The following is a 23,178-nucleotide window of genomic DNA, read 5'->3' on the forward strand; positions in this document are numbered from 1 at the left end:
TTGATTGACCACTTGTGTGAAGTTATTGAACTTTTTGCGACACTGCATCCAGGTCTTTGGATCTACATTACTAGCATTGACTGCGATGTCTATCTGATCCCACTGTATTCACAGTGCAATTTAAAAAATGTAACAAACAATCCATTAATACTGGGCAGCATTCAGTATTTTTAGCAGAAAAAATCAAATATGATATAAATCACTATTTTGTATGAGCACAAATTTCACCAGTTTTACTTAGTGATGCTTTCTTTAATTGAGTTGCAATACAAAAGGAGTTTAAAAATCATTTTCTATTAGAATTATGACTCACAACTCAAAAGAAATGCTAAAAAAAGACTTACATTTATATTGTGTCTTTCATGACCACCAGGTCTCTCAAAGCGCTTTACAGCCAGTGAAGTATTTTTTGAAGTGTAGTCACTCGTCTAATTTAGAATGCATGGCAGCTAATTTGTGCACAACAAACTCCCACAAGTTGATGACCAGCTAATCCGTTTTTGTGATGTTGATTGAGGGATAAATATTGGCCAGGACACCAGGGAAAACTCCCCTGATCTTCTTTGAATGAATACAATGGGATCTTTTATGTCAACCTGAGCAGGCAGATGGAGTCTCAGTTTAACAGTTCAGCCAAGAGATGGCACCTCTGACAGTGCAGCATTCCCCCAGTGCTGCACTGTAGCAACAGCCGAAATTGCTGTGCTCAAGTCCTGGAGTAGGAACCCACAATCCTTTGACTCGGAAGTGAGAATGCCACCAACTTGCTAAACGCTGCTAAATTTTATCCAGTTATATAAAAATGAAAAAGAAGCATGGAAAGACCAATTGGTCTATCAAGCCTGCCCTATAGTGTCATTGTGACCTCTTTACACTGTCAATCTGATTTCTACCACTCCTCATTTCCCAGCAGCCACCTAATCTTCCAGCAGAGGGAAAAGGAATCTAAGGGGAAAATGAGGCAAATTCAGGAAATAAATTAGAAAACTCCTCTCGGGCTCCAAGGCAGCGAAACAAGTTCCTAGAAACCACAGATTGAAAGCTCCCAGTCCCCATACAGCTTCTATATGCAGTTACTTCACCCACACTCAGAACTCATCCAGTTATCTGTTGAATGTTTGCAATGAATCAGCATTCACATGCTGGCAGCAGTTTCAAAGCTCAATAACTCTCTGCTGATAGAAGTTCCTCCTGAGACCTTACCATCTTCCTTATTTTGATCTTGGGGCATGGCCAGTTCTGTGGGTGTGGGCCGGGTTCTGGCAAAATTATTTTTAAACCAGCAAAATCTGAAACATAAAAGCTCAATTTATGCTTAAAGTAACTTTAGCTTAAAATTCTTGAATCTTTTGTAATGCTTCAGCCAATTTCACCCAGACCACCCTCATAAAATGAACATAACCTAACAGAAATTTATGCTTATGTTTTCTGTTCCTCCTTACTTCAACCAGCTCAATTAGGCTACCACTTGAACTGACTCTGAACCTTACATTTTATTTCTGTAAATAGGCTTAAACCAAACTATTAGTTTATCATCCTGCAGACACTGACTGACCAATTCTGTATTACTAACATGTTCTGTTTATGTGCTTTAATAATTAGTTATTTTGCATCCTGCCCAAATCTTGGCTTCCAATGGTGTCTCACCTATCTATCTTTGATGTGAAAGGTTTCCTTTCACCTGTTTGCTCATACTTAGGGGTCTCCATAACACAAAATGTCTGTTGAGTGATGTGCAGTGAAAAGTCTCAACTAAACCCAATGGCTAAGCATGGCAACAGGGCATACAATGTCCAGAAGGTGCTTCCATCCCATCCAATTAGTCCTTCAGTATTGCTGAAAAAAGACATTTTGTCAAAGCTTTTCATCTTGCACTCATCAGGATAATTGCAAGAATATCAATGTCAGGGGAAGTAATACATTTATAATGTATGAGAAGAGAGTGCTGATTGGTTGGCAAGTGGAATCTGATTGGTAAAGGTAATACCATGGAGAATGCATGGAGAATGGTAACTGACAATAAACTGTCAAGCATTGTTTGAAATTTAAACCAGGCTGTTTGACACTGATTGGTCAAAGTATTGCTCTGAGGAATAAACCAGTAAATGGCTATCAATTATTTTGCTTAGCTGATATGGGCACAATGCGTGTACATGTTGGCCCTGTGTATGAATATGTGTAGCTTCTAGTACACACAAATGCGACACACTGCGAGCCCAACTGACAATTTTAAATTGGCTGTCAGCATAATTTTTAGCTCACTGAGGATTATTTAGCAAATGATGTCCAATTGCGGAATCACATCTAATATTTTTTTAATTCACTCATGGCAAGTGGGCATTGCTGGCTAGGTCAGCATTTATTGTCCATCCCCAAATGCCCTTGAGAAGGTGGTGGTGAGCTGCCTCCTTGAATTGCTGCAGTCCATGTGGTGTAAGTACACCAATAGAGCTGTTAGGGAAGGAGATCCAGGATTTTGACCCAGCGACAGTCAGGGAACGATGATATATTTCCAAGTCAGGATGGTGAGTGGCTTGGAGGGGAAATCCAGGTGGAGGTGTTCCCATATACCTGCTGCCCTTGTCCTTCTAGATGGTTGTGGCCATGGATTTGGAAGGCACACTTTAAGGAGGCCTTGGGTCAATGGGAACCCTCCGGATGTTGATAGTGGATGATTCAACAATGGTAATGCCATTGAATGTCAAGTTAGATTCTCTCTTGTTGGAGATGGTCATTGCCTGGCACTTCTGTGGCATGTATGTTACTTGCCACTTGTCAGCTCAAGCCTGGATATTGTCTAAGTCTTGCTGCATTTGGACATGGGCTGCTTCAGTATCTGAGGAGTCACAAATGGTGCTAAACATCATGCAATCGTCAGTGAATATCCCCACTTCTGACCTTATGGAAGGAAGGTCATTGATGAAGCAGCTGAAGATGGTTGGGCCAAGCACACTTCCCTGAGGAACTCCTGCTGTGATGTCCTGGAACAGAGATGACTCATCTCCAACAACCACAACCATCTTCCTTTGTGCTGGTATGACTCCAACCAGCGAAGAGTTTTCCACCTGATTCCTATCGACTCCAGTTTTGCTAGGGCTCCTTGATGCCACACTCGGGCAAATGTTGCCATGATGTTAAGGGCAGTCACCCTCATCTCACCCCTGGAGTCCAGCTCTTTTTCCATGGTTTGAACCAAGGCTGTAATGAGGTCAGGAGCTGAGAGGCCCTGGCGGAACCCAAACTGGGCATCAGTGAGCAGGTTATTACTAGGCAAATGTCCTTGATAGCACTGTTGATGAACCCGTCCATTACTTTACTGATGACTGAGAGTAGACTGATGGGGCGGTAATTGGCCGGGTTGGATTTGTCTTGGTTTTTGCATACAGGACATACCTGGGCAATTTTCCACATTGCTGGGTAGATGCCAGTATTGTAACTGTACTGAAACAGCTTGGCTAGGAGTGCAGCAAGATCTGGAGCACAAGTCTTCAGTACTATTGCCGGAATATTGTCAGGGCCCATAGCATTTGCAGCATCCATTTCTTGATATCACGTGGAGTGAATCAAATTGGCTGAAGACTGGCATCTGTGATGCTGGGGACCTCATGAGGAGGCCAAGATGGATCATCCATTCGGCATTTCTGGCTGAAGATTGTTGCACTTTTGCATTGATGATGGGGGTATTTGTGGAGCCTCCTCCTCCAGTAAGTTGTTTAATTGTCCACCACCATTCATGACTGGATGTGGCAGGACTGCAGAGCTTATATCTGATCCTTTAGTTGTGGGGTTTCTTAGATCTGTCTATCACTTGCTGTTTAAGCTGTTTGGCACACAAGTAGTCCCGTGTTTTAGCTTCACCAGGTTGATAACTCATTTTTAGGTATGTCTGGTGTTGCTCCTGGCATGCCCTCCTGCACTCTTCATTGAACCAGGCTTGATCCCATGGCTTGATGTTAATGGTAGAGTGGGGGATATGCCGGGCCATGAGGTTACAGATTGTGGATAATTACAATTCTGCTGCTGCTGATGGCCCATGGCGCCACATGGTTGCCCAGCCTTGAGTTGCTAGATCTGTTCAAAATCTATCCCATTTAGCATGTTGGCAGTGCCACACAACACGATGGAAGGAATCCTGAATGTGAAGATGGGACTTGTTCTCCACAACAATTGTGCGGTGGTTGCTCTTACTGATACTGTCATGAACAGATGCATCTGCTGCAGGCAGGTTGGTGAGGATGAGGTCAAGAATGTTGTTCCCTCTTGTTGGTTCCCTCACTACCTGCCTCAGACCCAGTATAGCAGCTGTGTCCTTTAGGACTCGGCCAGCTCGGTCAGTAGTGGTGCTGCCGAGCCACTCTTGGTGATGGACATTGGAGTTCCCCACCCAGAGTACATTCTGCTTCCTTGCCACCCTCAGTACTTCCTCCAAGTTGTGTTCAACATGGAGGAGCACTGATTCATTCAGCTGAGGAGGAATTGTATGTGGTCATCAGCAGGAGGTTTCCTTGCCTGCATTTGACCTGATGCCATGAGACTTCATGGGGTCTGGAATCAATGTTGAGGACTCCCAGGACAACTCGCTCCCAACTGTGCCACTAGGACAGGACATACCTAGGGATGGTGGTGGTGATGTCTGGGACATTATCTCTATGATATGATTCCATGAGTATGACTATGTCTGGCTGTCGCTTGATGTGTCTGTGAGACAGCTCTCCCAATTTTGGCATTACCCCCAAATATTAATAAGGAGGACAGGGCTGCGTTTGCCCTCGCTCCCAGTGCCTAGGTCGATGTCCATCTGGTTTCATTCTTTTTTGACTTTCCAGCAGTATGATACAACTGTGTTGCTATTTAAGAGTCAACCACATTGCTGGTAAATCTGGAGGCACATGTAGGCCAGGCCAGACTAGGTAATAACGGAAGATTTACCTCCCTAAAGGACTCTCGTGAACCAGATGGGTTTTTACGACAATCAGCAGTGGCTTCATGGTCATCGTTAGACTCTTAATTCCAGATTTTCCATCACTTGCCATGGAGGGATTCAAACCCTGATCCTCAGAGCATTACTCTGGATTACTCGTCCAGTGGCAATAGCACTACAGTCCACTTCCCCCTTGCAGTTTGCTGCATATTGTCAGTATAGTACCATCAGAATTATTTGACATTTTTAAATGTATTTATACAAAGCCAATCACAATAAGAAGTACTGAATATTGAATAATAACAAAGAATAATGGAGACATTCTTGGTTTTCTGAGAAAATTAACTTGCAGCTCTGAGTTATTATGTAATTTGAATATCAACATCCAAAGGAGAATCTAGTTGTGCAAAATAAAATGTTATACATGGATTGAAACTTCTGTCTCTACTTCTGATCCACGTTGCTGATCTTTGGAGGGCAGTGGGAAAGTCAGAGGACCTCCTCAGTGGTCTGTCCCTGGGCCTGGCCACCATTGTCCACCACCATTCATGACTGGATGTGGCAGGACTGCAGAGCTTATATCTGATCCTTTAGTTGTGGGGTTTCTTAGATCTGTCTATCACTTGCTGTTTAAGCTGTTTGGCACGCAAGTAGTCCCTTGTTTTAGCTTCACCAGGTTGATAACTCATTTTTAGGTATGTCTGGTGTTGCTCCTGGCATGCCCTCCTGCACTCTTCATTGAACCAGGCTTGATCCCATGGCTTGATGTTAATGGTAGAGTGGGGGATATGCCGGGCCATGAGGCCTGGCCAAGCTCAGATAGCCATTTCCAGGTCCAGATTGAATGCAGCCTGAGGGGTTCTTGCTCTGGCTGCCTGCTTCTCTTCCACAGCTTCATTCGTACCCAGGGTGGCCCAAGTGAAGGAGCATGCAGTGTCGATGGGTCCCCTTGAGACCTTGTGCTATCAATGGACACAACAGGGACTGGAGTGTATTTGTGGACACTGGGGGTATTATTAATAATTATATATGGAGTTGTTCTTCATTAGTCTGGGACACCTTGGTTTTCCTTTGTTGACACATCCCAATGTTTGCTTAAATCTTTATTTAGAAAAGGTGTACACCAATCACTTTGTCGTGCAATGCTGTCAAACACTATCATCTGTAAATCTCCAAACCAATCTGATGTATTACTGGCTTAAAATACAACAGCAAATTTCCATGTGGTATCCCTGATGGGTCCTGTAGTAACCTGATATGTGATATAGCTTTAAGACAAGTATTGTAATATAAGGTCACATGATCTTAATACCCAATAGCAGAGTAGCGCGGGTTACCTCTCTGTGCAGAACCTTGAGTTAGTCACTGATGAGTGAAGACAGAGTTTTATGTTGTGAGCACACAAGTATAGCTACAGAGTTTAGTTTGTAAATAAACAACATGTGTTTATTCTAACAATGATCTCCTGATGTTCTCCGTCTCTGTACCAACTCGGTCACCCCAGCAAAAGCGTGTAACCTAGATCCTTTAGCCCAACAAACCTAAGGGCACTGGATCCAACAAACTGGTGAGGAGAGTAAAGGCATGAAGAATCACGGAAAAAATGAGGTAAAAAGCAAGAAAGAATGAAGGAATTCGGAAGAGCCGAAATTGAGCAGTACCTTACACGGTAGTCTTAAGTAAAAGAAAATTTCCTTCTGAGCATCGAAGTGATCCCCTCAGAGTGTGTCTGAATTTGGAAGAGTGGAGCTGTTCGATCCGACCTTGCACGACTGGTCTCACTATGTTCCAGGCGAAGGACATTGCGGGGGAGGAGAAGAGGTGCGCGATCCTTCTATCCACGTATGGGAATAAGACATACAGACTAATTCGGAATCTGTTGGCCCCCAGTGCCCCAGACTCAAAAAGCTTTGATGATTTACTGAACCTCATAAAGAATCATTATTCATTAATCATTATCAGCTCAAGACGTTGGTGATGATGCAATGGTTTAAATTTAACTCCAGAATTAGAGCTGCAGGAGTGACAGTGACAGTTATGTTGCAAGTCTGAAGTAATTTAACTGAATATTGCGAGTTTGGCACATCTATCAATGATACACTTAGAGATCATTTGGTGTGCCGCATAAACAAAAATGCAATTCAGAAGAGATTACTTACTGAAACAAATCTAGATTTTCAGAGGGCATTAGAAATCGCTCTGGCAATGGAAGGTGCAGTGCGAGATTTAGAAGCAATTCGAGGAGCGTAAAATGGCACCGTCCTCCATGTTGGGCATGAGGCCTCAACCAAAAAGAGCTTGAAAGTGCAGAGCTTTGTTTCAACGCGGGAATCAGCCACCACTAGCAGACAAATTAAGAGGGATAACTCAGCAGCAAAAACATGGCATATTGGTGACAGAGGTCGAAGCAGAAAACCCTGGACAGAGTCCCAGTTTAAGAAGATCAAACATTTCTTCTGCTATTGTAATGGACGCCTCATGAGACATTGTAAAGGCAGAATTAGGCAGACTTCCAGACAAAAGCCCCATGACATAAACAGTGTTGAAAAGCCTGAAGTAATAGATGGTGATATCTATTCACTGTATAATTTAAAGGTAGGAAGAATGGAACCTAACTATGTAACCATGAGTGTGAATGAGAAGCCTATCAGATTGGAAGTGGACACTGGTGCAGCTGCTACGACGATTGGTGAGCATACTTTCAACTATCTGAATCATGGAAAACGTGAGCTGAATTTAGAAGAAACTGATGAAAAATTAAAAACTTACACAGGAAAAGACATACCAGTCAAGTGTGTATGTAAAATCACAGTACACTATGGAGGTCAAACAGAGATTACTCTTGATGGTAGTAGCAGACGAGGGGCCTAGTCTTCTCCAATGAAACTGGCTGAAAGAAATTAAATTGGAATGGACTGAAATCTTCCAACTGAGCACCAATAGGTTATCACAGCTATTACAAATATATGCCTGTTTTCAAGGAAGAACTTGGAAAAATTGAGAGGCTACAAGCAAAAATTCATGTAGGTCCAGAGGCAATAGCAAGACTCATGAAGGCCAGACCAGTACCTTATGCAATGTGGGATAAGGTAGATGCCAAACTGACAGATTAGAGAAGTTGGGAGCGATACAACCAGTACAATTTTCAGAGTGGGCAGCTCCAATTGTACCTGTTCTCAAACCTGACCGATGCATTGGAATATGTGGGGACCACAAGTTACCAGTTAACAAAGTGGCAAAATTGGATAGACATCCTGTACCTAAAATAGAATATATGCTAGACTGGTAGGTGGAAAGGCCTACACGAAGTTAGGCATGAGTCATGCCTACCAGCAATTGGAATTAGAGAAGGCATCCTGGAAGTTTGTCACCATAAATACACACAAGTGATTGTATCAATATTTTCGTTTAGCATTTGACGTATCTTCTGTTTGCGGCATATTCCAAAGAACCATGGAAAGTTTACTACAGGGATTGTCCCATGTGGTAGTTTATTTGGATGTCATTCTTGTGACTGGACTCACTGAAAAGGAACATTTGATGAACTTGGAAGGAGTACTGAAACTTTTTGCACAGGTTGGAGTGAGATTGAAGAAGGAGAAATGCACATTCCAGGCAAAAGAGGTAACTTACCCAGGTCGCAAGGTAGATTCACAAGGCCTACATCCAGTTGAAGAAAAAGTGAAAGCCATTAAAAAAGCCCCAGCGCCAAGGAATACATCCGAACTGAAATCATTCTTGGGAATGATCAATCACTACGGACATTTTTTTCCTAATTTGTCCACAGAATTGGCACCACTGTATTACTTGCTCAAGAAGAACCAGAGATGGTCATGGCAAACACCACAAGAAGAAGCTTTCATAAAAGTGAAAACGTTGCAACAATGTTCTACACTGCTCATACATTTTGACCCAAAGAAAGAGTTGATATTAATGTGCGATGTTTCACCTTATGGAATGGGAGCAGTGCTTTCCCATCGAATGGATAATGGATCAGAACGACCTATAGGATATGTGTCAAGAACACTCAATATTGCAGAGAAAAAGTGCTCGCAAATTGAAAAAGAAGGCCTAGCAATTATTTTTGGTGTTAAAAAGTTTCATAAATTTGTACATGGTTGTCATTTCACTATCATTACGGACCACAGGCCATATTAGGACTTTTCGGTGAAGACAAGGCTATACCTTCTATAGCATCAGCAATAGTACAAAGATGGGCATTGATCTCAGCAGCATATGAGTATACTTTTATTCAAAGGCCCGGAAGTCAAATTATAAATGCAGATGCACTTTGTCCTTTACCCTTGCAAGTAAAAGATGAGGATGCTCCAATTCCTCAGGAATTCATTTTGTTGCTGAACTTCCTGGACTCATCACCAATATGTGCTAAACAAATTAAAGATTGGACCAATTTTATCCAAAGTGAGGAATCAAGTTCTTTATGGTTGATCACAAACACAAGGGTCTGATGAAATGAAACTGTATTTCCAGAGAAGATACGAGATAACCGGCCAAGAGGGTATTTTATTGTGGGAGCTTGGGTGATCGTTCCTCCAAAAGGACAAAAGCCATTTTTTTTTTAACTTCACAGTGCACATTCCGGAATTTCCAAAATTAAGGCAATTGTACGTAGTTACATGTGGCAGCTGGGAATGGATAGAGAAATAGAAAACTTAGTGAGAAGTTGTATGCGGTGTCAACAAATACAAAAGTTAGCTGCAACAGCTTCTTTACACCCCTGGGAGTGCCCCTTAAATAAACAAATCCAAGCAATTGTAGATGATGGTAAATTGTTGTTGTAATTCAAAGGACAATTGTACCTGCTTGTGAATTTCAGATTCCAGATCAATGGCGGAGTTTTTTTTAATATAAGCTTGTTGCATCTTATCACAGAGAAAAACAATTTGAAGCATGATGCCTGGATTGTGTTGGACATATGCTAGACGTGAGAGTTTTACAGATATATCTATTTTTTTCCGTCTGTCCAATAAACGGAAAGTCACAAATGTTAACAGTCACAGAAGATTTTCAATTGTAACAGATATCACCTAAAACCAAATATTTTGACCCTATTACTGCCAAAGCCTGAACATTATGCTGTACAACAGTAAACTCAAAATGACTAATGTGATCATGCTTTTGCTATTTTAATGGAGGTTTTAATCCATTACAAATAACCATTTATATTTAATGTTTGCTTTTAATAAGCTATGCCTCGGTTTAAATACTGGAAAGGAATTTCATATCTATGACCTATGCTTTTAATTGCAGAGTGCAATCGCAGGCCATAGAAAATAATGGATACGTAGGAGCAAGTTATAAGGCAGTAACACAATTGAGCAGCCACTGTGATAACCAGAGGAAAGCCCTGGCAGTTCAGTTTATGTAACAAATGGAATGAGATTTTGTATTACAGCCCTATAAAGCCGGTTTTCAATATCCAGTCTAATGCAACTGAAACCCTAACTTGCAATAAATTTCAGCTCATTGCCATCTCTACCACTGTAATTTAATTTCATCCCCTGTATAAAACAGAATTCTCAAATGATACAGCGTACAATACAAAACACATTAAATATCTCTGTATGTTCTCATACCTCACCACTGCCAGTGTCATTTAAGATCTTCTTTGTGTTCCCGTTCCCTAATACATTAGGCTTTGTATTGTATTTTCATCTGTTTGAATGTAGGTACATTTTTCGGGAGGCTTTTGGTTTTGAGGGATTTTCTTTCTGTGTTTGATATGCATGCAGGTATACAATTTATATCAGCTCTATGCTGTTTCAACACTGTTTCTATTTTTTCTTGCCCTTAAATTTAGTTTTGGTAATAATTCTCCTCGATCCCACATCCATTGATGACCACTTATTTTTAGAAACTTGTCTTTAAACTTATTCCATCACTTTCTGTCAACAGTTTTCAACAGCATTAGCTCAGTCACAATCCTTTAAGCCACATATAAAAGTATTTAAAATAAAGTGGATCAATTTTGGAAGTTTGTGATTTGAAGTACATTTTTCAAGGGAAGCCTGAGCACTGAATAACTCAGGAGAAATGGCTCAAATTTTATATATCTGCAATGCTGCTCAATCCCTTGCACTTTATGCCATTTGCATAGTTTTACCCCTGTTTTTCAGGGAAGTCAAGTTTTGGTTTGATGGCCCCAAACTTCTGTTCTCCAGATGCTTTGAGATTGGACGTACCCCAAAAGAGGCCCATGTGGATCCCTCGGAAATCCCGGTGCACTGGCTACACAGGAATTGCCCGGGAGGTTTGGAGTTCTGATGGGCAATTCCCATGCATCTGGAGCCCTCTGAAAATGTCTCCAACTCTGAATTAGGTTTCTGACTCACTTACCTGGATAGTTACCTAGGAAATGTTAGACCAAAAACAATTATGTCTATCTCATGGGTAGCTATACAACTGACACCTCAACTTTCCCCCCCAACCCTCCGACTCCTTACCCAAACCTCTGACTCCCTCTCCAGACCCTCCAACTACTCCTCCAGGCTCTCCAAATACACCCAACCCTCCGACTGCCCCTTGACCCTCCGACTCCCCCCTGACCCTACCTCACCGCCCTATACATCCTGTTACCTACCACCCTACCCTACCCAGCACCCTACCAAGCTGGCACCCTTCCCACCTACCTCACTCACAGTCATTCACTAACACTAGCTATTTAAACATCCCAAAGTTTTTCAGTGTGTTGGTGAATGAGAAGACTTACCAAAATACAGCAGCTAGTGCCGTAAAAAGGGGGTGTGGCTTGGCTTCCCCGACAATCCTGCCCTAGGAAGAAGGTACGCTCTGCATTTCTGAAGAGGCCTAGTTTGGGAGTCTGGGCCAGAAATGCGGAGTTCCGGCGCTGGATAAGAAAATAGGAGCAGAGTGGCGACCTGATGGTGATATTTTTAACGTTTTTCTTAATGGGAGGAAATGGGGTTGGGGCTTCTCTTGGGTCCAGCAGTTTCATTTGATAACCAAACACTGTTAACTGTAAAACATTATAAAGTGGTCCTTGTAGTTTCAAGTCTCAGCTTGGGATGCAAAAAGGTTCAATCATCCAATGTAAAAAGATTTCCCATTTATTGTGGCAACTCTCTCCAATGAAGTACTGTCCTCCTATCTAACAATTAAATCACTGAGGGCCATTTTAATTTTTGGTGACAGTGTAAAACAGGCAATGTCAGATTGAACCCCATTGTTCTTCTTGTCAAGATTTCCCTTACCATTTAATCAAATGGAAAGGAAAGTGTCAGGATGATATATAGTCAGAATGATACCAGGCTAAAAGTTTTAAGTTCTGAGTAGTGGTTGTGTTGTACAGCTTTGTATTCCCTTGAGAATAAAAGGTTAAGGGGAGATCTAATTGAGATGTTTAAGATGATGACAGGATTTGATAGGCTACTTAAAGAGAAACTATTTCTTCTAGTGGGCAAGTCCAGAACAAGGGGGCATCACCTGAAAATTCAAGCCAGGCTCATCAGGAGTGTTGCCTTCACACAAAGGGTGGTGAAAATGTGGGCAACTTCCACCCCCAAAAATCTGTTGAAGCTAGCTCAATTGAACACAAACTGAAGTTGATAGATTTTTGTTAGGCCGGGGGATTAGAGTGATGGAACCAAATTGGGTAGATGGAGTTAAGATACAGATCAACCATGATGTAGTTTAATTGTTCAAAGGGTTGAATTACCTCCTCCTGTTCCCATGTTTGTCAAAAGGATTGTAACAAGCAATTGAACATTTCTGCAATTTTGTTGAATTATCAAGTTGTCTTTCATGTTCCCAGAAAATTTAAAGGGGGTGAAGGGAGGGTGGGGAGTGGTGAAAGAACCATCTAGAGCCTTGCTGCTTGTGTTTGCCTCTTCTTTGCTCTACAGCATAGCAACTGAGGGAGTTACTTCCTGCACCATGCATTCTTACACTCTTCAGGAGTGTAAGTAATGAAAGACCAACTTAGGTAAAACCTTTACCCAAACTGATGAGAATTTTTGCTTTACTTTTTCGTCTAATTATGGACCCAAAACATTTCAAACTGTGGAAAGCGACAACTGGTGAAAAAGGCCTGTCATTGCATAAATTGTAACTTGGGGCTCACATTTTTTCTAAGACGTTATGTACCCCTGGTTCAGGAATGATGCTTGCCATCTGTTTGATAACCTTCCAATTTCATTAAGATTCACACCCCTCTACAATTTCACTGTATTTATTTTACATGTGGGCAATCTAATTCCTCACTATACTGCCCAACTCTAAAATTTTAGATATTGGAGTGCAATGTTTGAAACATCGTTCCTTCTGCCCCACATGCAGCCATAGGTTATTCCTACCATCTGAGTTCGGAGGTTTACTCTGCATATCAATGACCTAAAACTTGAGACTTTGCCCAAAACAACTGCACTTTATTATTTGATTTCTGTTGCAGACAGTTCAATAATACTTATACCAGTGAATACTCACCCCGTGATTTAGTTGCTTGGTTTTCCCGAGAAACAGACGGGATCAGGTGGTCGATCCGTCCTTTTCCGTTCTCTGTTCAGATAGTTGACCAGGTTACCCCGCTTCCTTGTCCGGCTGCAGCGATGACCTTGAGCTTAATGAACACCGTGCTCAAATAGGCTTCTGCTTCCTGCCCTGCCATATATACACTTTCTGATTGGCTCCTTTCTCTGATAGCAATGGTCCATGTTTGGCTCCTTTCTCTGATTGCGACGGTCCATGATTGGCTCATTTTCACCCCCGGCAACACTTCCTAGGGCAGGAAGGTTCCGACAGCAAGTTTGGCCAATCTCCTCCTAGATCTACTTGCTTCAGCACCTCCCCCATCTGTCCCCGGTTTCACCAAACAACATTACGTAAGGGTGATTACAAACTGCTGAATTCCTACTTATTCAATGATATTCTGAACAAACAGCAATCATCAGTTACATTACATTAAAGCATTACCTTTTGACCTTACTTTGAGTTTTAAGCAAACAACTTTACACAATATTCGTAATCAAAAAGATCACAAACTGGGAAAAAAACAATTGTTGCCAAGCTTTTAACAAGTCACCTTCCTAATATTAGCACAAAACCGTGAACACAGCATAAAGATTATCTGTTAACTCATTTGCAGAAGTTAGCCTATGTTAGCCTTATAAATTATATTAAATAGTAACAATAATGTTAAATAGTAATTGTAGGCTCGGCTTTTCCCCATATCCATAAAAAGCTTCCACAATGTAATGACCCTTTTATTATATTCGAAATGCAACTGCTGCCCACACAGCAAAACCTTTTCTTGGTAAATACATTAATAACAAGCCCAGGCTGCTCCTTATGTTGTTACCCATGTTGTCTATGGACTTTCAAATCTTGATGAAGCCAACTTGGTCTTCATAATTAATTTTCCGAATACTTCCTCTGTCTTTTTGATCAACACATTTGTCAAAATTTAAAACCTAGGTTAATGAAAGATATGGGCTTGCAGCTTTCACTCACATTAGGAAATCTTATCAACTCTGGGGCCCAGATTTTCTCCAGAGCCTCTCTGTCATGGCGAAAATGGTGGAAGTGGCCGAAAATCTTAAGGCCTGCCCCAGAACACCCCCATTCCCCCGGTGCTAGAATAAGGATGGGCATGTTTTCGGTTTATGGAGGCAGCTGGTCATTTAAACCACCAGCTGGTGATGGGGTATCTTACCTCTCCAAATGAATCCACTCCAATGAAGTGGGATTTTTGTAGGCTAGAATTATGCAGTTTAGACCAGGTAAATCAGGTCTGAACTGAGTGGATTCACTTAGAAAGGTAAAGTAGCCCTTTGTGCCTGCTCCCAGGAAAATATGTGTAAAAGGCGCATAAACTCATTACTGTCAAGCTCATTGGAACAGTCAACAGATGTGTCAAAATCAACTGTCAAAAGCACCCATCAAAGGGAGTTGTTAAGCTGTCAAGGCATTTAAAAGACCTGCCTTTAAATCTTTTAAAAAAATGTTCAGAGTATTACTGAAATGATTGTTTGTTATTTCAGTCTGCCTGTTGATGTAAACCTGAGGGCTTCCATAATGGATTAGTGCTGCGAGACTAATTTCACAACCAACCATTATCACAGTAGGGTGCCTGCCATGTCACAATTTGATTGACAGCTACAAGTGGTGTGGGACTATGAATTCTGTTAGTTGTTGTTATCAGGAATTGTGCCTTGAGTGAAATGTTTGCTGTTGTAAGGCTTTATTTAGTTGAAGGAATGTAAATGTAATAAATGAGTTTTTATGAATGAGAGTGTTTTTTTCAATATAGTGAAGTCTGCAATAGGCACTTAGAATTTTACTTTTATTTTATCCCAACTCTGCATGGATCTTGAGGTCTGCCTGTGGTGGATAATGGATGAATTGGCATGGTAGGTGTATGGGCAAAGGGTGGGAGTGGGGGTGGGGAATGGGTTGGCATGAACCATAGAACCATAGAATAGTTATGGCACAGAAAGAGGCCATTCAGCCCATTATGTCTGTGCCGGCCAGAAAAAGATGAAAAAGGAACTCGCTGCTCATTTTAACCCCACTTTCCAGTGCCTGGCCTGTAGCCTTGCAGGTTACAATGGTTCAGATGCAGATCCAAGTACCTTTCAAATGAATTGAGCTTTTCAGCCTCAACTGCCAATTTGGGCAGTGAATTCCAAATGCCCATCTCCCTCTGCATGAAAAAGTTTTTCCTCATGTCCCCTCTAATCTTTCTACCAATCGCCTTAAACCTATGCCCCCTGGTAATTGACCCCTCAGTTAGGGGAAACAAGTCTTTCCTGTTTACTCTATCTAGGCCCCTCGTAATTTTGTACACCTCAGTTAGGTCACCCCTCAACCCCTGTCCTAAGGAAAACAATCCTAGCCTTTCCAACCTTTCCTCATAGCTGCAATTTTCAAACCCTAGTGGCATTCTTGTAAGTCTCTTCTGTACTCTCTCCAGAGCAAGTACGTCCTTCCTGTAATGTGGTGACCAGAACTGCACACAAAATTCCAGCTGTTGCCTAACCAACATTTTATACAGTTCCATCATTACATCCCTGCTTTTGTATTCGATACCTCATCCAATAAAGCAAAGCATTCCATATGCTTTCTTTACCACCTTATCCACCTGTCCTACCACCTTCAGGGACCTGTACACATGCACTCCAAGATCTCTTACTTCCTCAACCTTTCTCAATATCCTCCCATTTATTGAGTATTTCCTTGCTTTATTTGCCCTCCCCAAATGCATTACCTCACACATTTCTGGATTGAATTCCATTTGCTACTTTTCTCCCTACTCAGCCAAACCATTGATATAATGCTGGAGACAACAGTTATCCTCTTTACTATCAACTACATGGCCAATTTTTATGTCATTTGCAAATTTCCCAATTGTACCTCCCACATTTATGTCCAAATCATTAATATATACAACAAACGGCAAGGGCACCAACATGGAGCCCTGTGGAACACCACTGGAAACTGTTTCTCATTCACAAAAACATCCATTGACTATTATCTTTTGTTTCCTGTCAGAGTCAATTCTGGATCCAACTCACCACCTTCCCCTGTATCCCATGGGATCTCACTTTTCTGACCAGTCTGCCATGTGGGACCTTGTCAAATGCCTTCCTAAAATCCATGTAGACAACATCCACTGCACTACCCTCATCAATCTTCCTTGTTACTACCTCAAAAAATTCTATTAAGTTAGTAAGACATGATCTTCCCCTAACAAAACCAGGCTGACTGTCCCTGATCAACTCATGCCTTTCTAAGTGACAGTTTACCCTGTCTCTCTGAATTGATTCCAAGAATTTGCCCACCACTGAAGTCAGACTGACCAGTCAATCATTTTCTGAACTAATCCTTGCACCCGTTTTAAATAATGGCTTACAACATTAAATAATGGTTTACAAATGGTCTGCATCCATTTTAAATAATGTTTTACAAAGCACAGAGGTGAGCTGGCGAGAGTGAATCCCGGGTTACAACATTTGCAGACCTCCAATCCTCTGGTACTGCACCTGTATCTAGTGAGGATTGGAAAATGATCCTCAGAGCATCCGCTTTTTCCTCCCTGGCTTCCCTTAATAGCCTGGGATACAATCCAGTGGCCTTGGTGACTTATCCACCTTCAAGGATGTCAGTCGCTCTAGTACTTCTTCTCTCACTATGCTTATTGTATCTAATGTTTCACACTCCTCCACATTAACTAGAATGACTGCATTATCCCTCTCCTTAGTGAAGATGGAGACAAACTCATTGAGAACCCTGCCCACATCTTCAGCATCAATGCACAAGTTACCATGCTCATCACTGATAGGCCCTACTCTTTCCTTAGTTATTCTCTTGCTCTTAATGTACAGGTAAAACATCTTTGGGTTTTCTTTGATTTTACCAGCCAATAATTTTTTTCATTTCCTCTCTTTGCTTTCCTAATTTCCATTTTTACTTCACCCCTGTACTTTCTGTGCTCCTCTAGGCTTTCTACAGTATTAAGTCTTTTGTGACTGTCATAAGCTTTCTTTTTCTGTTTTATCTTGGCCTGTATGCTTCTGGATAACCAGGGGGCTCTAGATTTGGTAATACAGCCCTTTTTTTGTGGGGACATGTCTATACTGTGCCCATAGAATCTCGCTTTTGAATGCCTTTCACTGATTTGACATTGTTTTCCCTTCTAACAGCTGTATCCAATTCACAGCTCACCTCTGTGCTTCATAAAATTTGTCTTCCCCAATTTAGAATTTTCACTCCTGTTCTGTCTTTGTGGTTTTCCATAATGATGCTGAATCTAACTATATTAAGGTCACTATCTCCAAAATGGTCCCCCACTGCTACTTCATCCACTTGCCCATCTTCATTTCCTAAGACTAAATCAAGAATTGCACCCCCTCTCATTGGGCTTGTTACGTGCTGGCTAAAAAAGTTCTCTTGAATGCAGTTCAAGAATTTTGTGCCCTCTGTGCCCTTCACACTGTTTGTATCCCAATTGATATTAGGGTAGTTGAAGTCCCCAACTATTACTGCCCTATTGTTTTTACACTCAGAAATCTGCCTACATATTTGCTCTTCTAACTCTCTTCCACTATTTGTGGGTCTATAGTACACTCTTAGCAGTGTGGCTACCCCTTTTTCATTTCTGAGCTCAACCCATATGGCCTCATTTGATGCCTTATTTAGTATATCATCCCTCCTCACAGCTGTAACTGATTCTTTAACCAATAATGCAACACCCCCATCTTTTTATATCTCCCTCCCTATCCTGTCCGAAAACTCTCTATCCAGGGATATTGAGCTGCCATTTTTGCCCCTCCTTAAGCCAAGTTTCCGTTATAGCGATGATATCATACTGCCATGTGTCTATCTGTGCCCTCAGCTCATCGGTTTTATTTGCTATACTACTTGCATTTGCATATATACCTTTTAACACTGCCAAATTCCTGTGCTGTACACTTTTTAACCTGTGCTTATTCTGTCTTGCAGAGTCACTCACTAATTCCCCATCTCCCATTCTCTGACTTTGCCCTCAGGTTTCCATCCCTCTGCCAATTTAATTTAAACCCACCCCCAACAGCACTAGCAAATCTCCGTGCAAGGGTGTTCATTCCAGTCCTGTTCAGATGTAAACCGTCCAGCTTGTACAGGTCCCGCCTTTCTGAGAACCAGTCTCAATGCCCCAGAAATCTGATGCCTTCCCTCCTACACCAGCTTTCCAGCCACGTGTTTAATTGCTCAATTCTTCTATTTCTATATTCACTTGCATATGAGACTGGTAGTAATTCTGAAATTGCTGCTTTTGAGGGCCCTGCTTTTCAATCTCCTTCCTAGCTCCCTAAAGTCTGCTCTCAGAACCTCATCCCCTTTCCTGCCCAAGCCATTGGTACCAACATGAACCATGACCTCTGGCTGATCACCCTCCCCTAAAAGAGTGTCCTGCAGCCACTCCATGACATCCTTGACCCTGGCATGAGGGAGGCAACATACCATCCTGGAGTCATGTCTTCAGCCACAGAAATGCCAGTCTGTTCCCCTAACTAACGAATCCCCTATCACTATAACTCTTCCTTTCTTCTTTCTCTCTCTAGTTCAGCTGAGCCGCTTGTGGTGCCACAAACTTGGCTCTCACTGCACTCCTCTGAGGAACCAGTGCACTCACCAGCTTCCAAAATGGGAAACCGATTTGTGAGAGGGACCCCAGGGGACTCCTGCACTACCTGCCTAGCTTTCTTGGACCACCTGTCGGTCACCCATTCTCTTTTTACCTCCAAGCTCCTAAGCTGCAGTGTGACCACCTCTCTAAGCATGCTATCTACATAGCTCTCAGCCTCACGGGTGTGCCACAGTGATGTCAGCCATCGCTCGAGTTCTGAAACCGGAAGCTCAGGGTTCTGCAGTTGGTGATACTTCCTGCACGTGGTCGTCTAGGACATCGGGAGCATCCACAACTTCCCACACATCACAGGACATGCACCCACACGACCGAGCTGGCCTGCCATGGCTTCAATTTATTTATTTTATGTTTACTTTATTTTACTTTGGTTTACTTCTATTAACTTTATGTTACTTGGCCCTACTTAATAAACCTTACTAAAAGTACAGTTCCTACTTTATTTTAAACTTTAGGAATAGAATAAACCTTAAACACTTACTAGATACTCACCAAACAGCTAGCTTCTTCCCCAACCAATCAAATTGCTTTTTTCCTGTGATGTCATAATTTGTTTTCTCAGTCTCCTTTCGAACTCAGCACGCGCTGGTTCCGAGCAGTTGAAAGGCTCATCCCTCCGGCTGCTCTTCCTGAACATGAGTGATCTAGGCCGTGCCCCCCAGGCTGTATTTATTCTCTCTCCACTCTGTGTACCTCCCACAGATCTATCCCTCCAACTGCTCTTCCCGAAGGTGAGTGGGATGAGTTGACACATAGGTCTACAAAGGGTCATAGGGTGCGTGGAGGGGCATAGGTTGGCATGGAGGGCATGAGGGGTTATGAGGGCTGAGGGATGTTTCATGTTTTAATCTTTAATTAGGCCTGAGGCAGGCCTTCCACCCAGCCCCACACTTGCCATCCTTCTCACTTCTTCCCAGGTCGCCCGCTCCGACTTTTAATCCAGCCCACCCTACCACCAGGCTGAAAATCTGATGTCTACGCAGCCATTTTTAAAGGTCATGTTCGCAGAGCTGGGAATTCTCCCGTTTCTGTGCACTGTCTCTGGAGCAAAAATCTAAGCCTAGGTATACACTCTTCTAGCTTTACCATATTGGTCTTTTCAAATATAATCAAGTTATATTGGTGATCATTTCATTAATTCTAGGAAATTTCCTCCAGGGCTTTTTATGGTCATAAGGGAAGACAGCGGTGTAGTGGTAAGGCTACTGAACTAATAATCCAGTGGTCCAGGCCAATGCCCTGGAGGACATGGGGTCAAATCCCGCTATGGCTGCTGGTGGAATTTAAATTTGATTGATAAAATCTGGAATGTTAAACTGGTCTCAGTAATGGTGACCATGAAATGATCATCAATTGTTGTAAAAACCCATCTGGTTCAACAATGTCCTTTAGGGAAATAAGTCTGCTGTCCTTAACTGGTCTGGGCTGCATGTGACTCCAGACCCACAACGATGTGGTTGACTCTTAACTGCCCTCAGGGCATTCTGTAAGCCATTCATTTCAAGGGAAATTAGGGATAGGAAACAAATTCTGGCCTTGCTGGCGACGCCAATATCCCATGAAAGAATTTTTTAAAATCCTTTTTACAGTCGTATTCGGTTACAGATTTGTCTGGCGGAAGTTACTAAAGATCTCTTCAGCTGAAAGTTCTATGGCAGGCCCTTTAAATAGCACCAGCAGAATGTTCCTCTTGCAGTTGAATGCATGTTGAGCTTTGAGTGACAAGTGAATGCATTCAATGGACATGCGTGGTCCAGTTTTGCCATATGTGCATCAAATCATGTGCAAAAGCTGTTTGATACTGGCTACTTGGGAAACTTCTGGCATGCATACACCTGCCTGAGCAATGTCCTTTCCATCATGGGCTGCCACACGGGCCATGAGGGAAGTGACTGAAGAATTGTGTACATCACTTGGAGGGCCTCTGACTCTGTATCGCCATCTCCAGCCATGTTACAGAGACAAGTATTTCAGCCTATATGTCTACTGCACGTTTACAGAGACTAAATTTAACACCACAGATGCAGAGTTTGACTTAAAAGGCGAGTAGAAGAACAGTTTAGACCTGCCATGTTCTCGTACTTCATAAATGGCACACTGCTTCCAGCCTATCAAATGTTTTTACCTGACAGTTCAGGTCATGTTAGCTTGCTTAAAGCAAGCTCCATTAACAAGTTAAAAACATTTTTTCAATAATTTATATAGATTTTTCTTTTCCCACCTATTTCCATTATTTTTAAATCTACAACTAATACCTTGTCAGTCTTTCCACCCCACCCCCACTAGAGCTGTACCTTGAGTGTCCTGACATCCATTCTTAATTAGCACTTTTCTTAGATAATATCACCACCTTCAACACCTCTTTGATCCTTTTGTCTGTGACATCTTTTGATTATCTGCTCCTATCACTGCTTGCTTGTCCCTACAACCACCTCGCCCTCAACTTCTCTGCCCCCGCCCCCCACCTTAAACCAGCTTATATTTCACCCCTCTCCTAACTATACTTCAGTTCTGTTGAAGGGTCATGTGGACTCGAAACATCAACTCTTTTCTTCTCCACCGATGCTGCCAGACCTGCTGAGTTTTTTCAAGTAATTCTGTTTTTGTTTTCCATTAACAAGTTATTTATTGGACTAATCCACACAAATATTGTAGTATCTAAATACTAAACTTTACAGTGTTGATTCTAACTTCAGTTTCCCTTTCTTATAGTCTACATTAATGATATTGTCATATTGATCCCACTGACATGTCAAGAGCTCCATGATTCTACTTGTTAATCCTGCTCATGTGACAATTGCACCCAAATTCCACAACAAGTAATTTTCATTTCCAGTGTTAATTTGTGGTGCTTGCCCATGACTTTTTCTGCAGAAATTACATAATTGACTCAACATTTTATTATAGTTTTGTATGTTTCCTGGTGCATGAACAACTCATCGAGTTTTCCATATAAAAACTCCTGGAATTTATTCTCCATAGGAGCGATGAAGCTTTTACATTTATGATTTGGGTAAAATAAATCAGCTCCTCCATTGTATCAATATTGCTTTCAGTTCAAAATCTCGGTGTTGCCTAACTTTGGCACCAGACCCTAATGTTTCCCCTATCACCCACCCACGGCCCCACTGTGTTTAGCAAAGCATAGACTATTCAAAAGCACTGTAGCATACTGGGTAGCAAAATTAAGTGAGCATTCATAATTGCAGTTTAGAACAAATTTAAGTTGATTGCATCAGGGGCTGCACTAACATGATACGAGGTTTGAATAATTTAGACTCAAGTAAAATTAATCAGAAGCAAGATTTGTACTTATGTTTCCCTTAGCAGGCAAGTTTGAGCAGCTGCCAGATTTCCCGATTAACTATGTAATAGAAATAGCTAGGGGAAGAAAAGTTAAAAAGATCCATCACAGCAGTTCCACCTGCCGGCCGATTGCAGATGAAGACATTAGCAATAATTTTTAGAATTTTTCATCTATTAATTCATGGGCTATGGGAGTCGCCAACAAGGCCAGCATTTATTGTCCATCCCTAATTGGCCTTTGAGACATTGGTGGTGAGCCACTTTCTTGAATTGCTGCAGGCCATGTGGTAAAGATACTCCCACAGAGCTATTAAGAAAGGAGTTCCAGGATTTTGACCTAGTAATGATGAAAGAACAGCGATATATTTCCAAATCAGGTTGCAGGGGAACTTTCAGGTGGTGGTGTTTCCAAATGCCTGTTGCTCTTGTCCTTCTAGGTGGTGGATGGAGGTCATGGGCTTGGGAGATGCAGTTGAAGGAGCCTTGGTGAGTTGCTGCCATGCATCCTGCAGATGGCACACACGGCAGTCACGGTGCACCAGTAGTGGAAGAAGTGAATATTTAAGTTGGTGGATGGTGTGCTGATCAAGTGATCAGCTTCGTGGAGGATGGTGTCGAACTTCTTGAGCGTTTTTGGAGTTGCATCCGTCCAGGCAAGTGGAAAGTATTCTGTAAATGACTGATTTGTGTGTCTTGTAGATGGTGTACAGGCTTTGGGGAGTCAGGAGGTGAGTTGCTTGCTGTAGAATATCCAGCTGCTGACCTGCTCTTGTAACCACAGTATTTCTAA

This window comes from Cetorhinus maximus, chromosome 10 (genome assembly GCF_964194155.1).
Source record: "Cetorhinus maximus chromosome 10, sCetMax3.hap1.1, whole genome shotgun sequence".
Classification (NCBI taxonomy): Eukaryota; Metazoa; Chordata; class Chondrichthyes; order Lamniformes; family Cetorhinidae; genus Cetorhinus; species Cetorhinus maximus.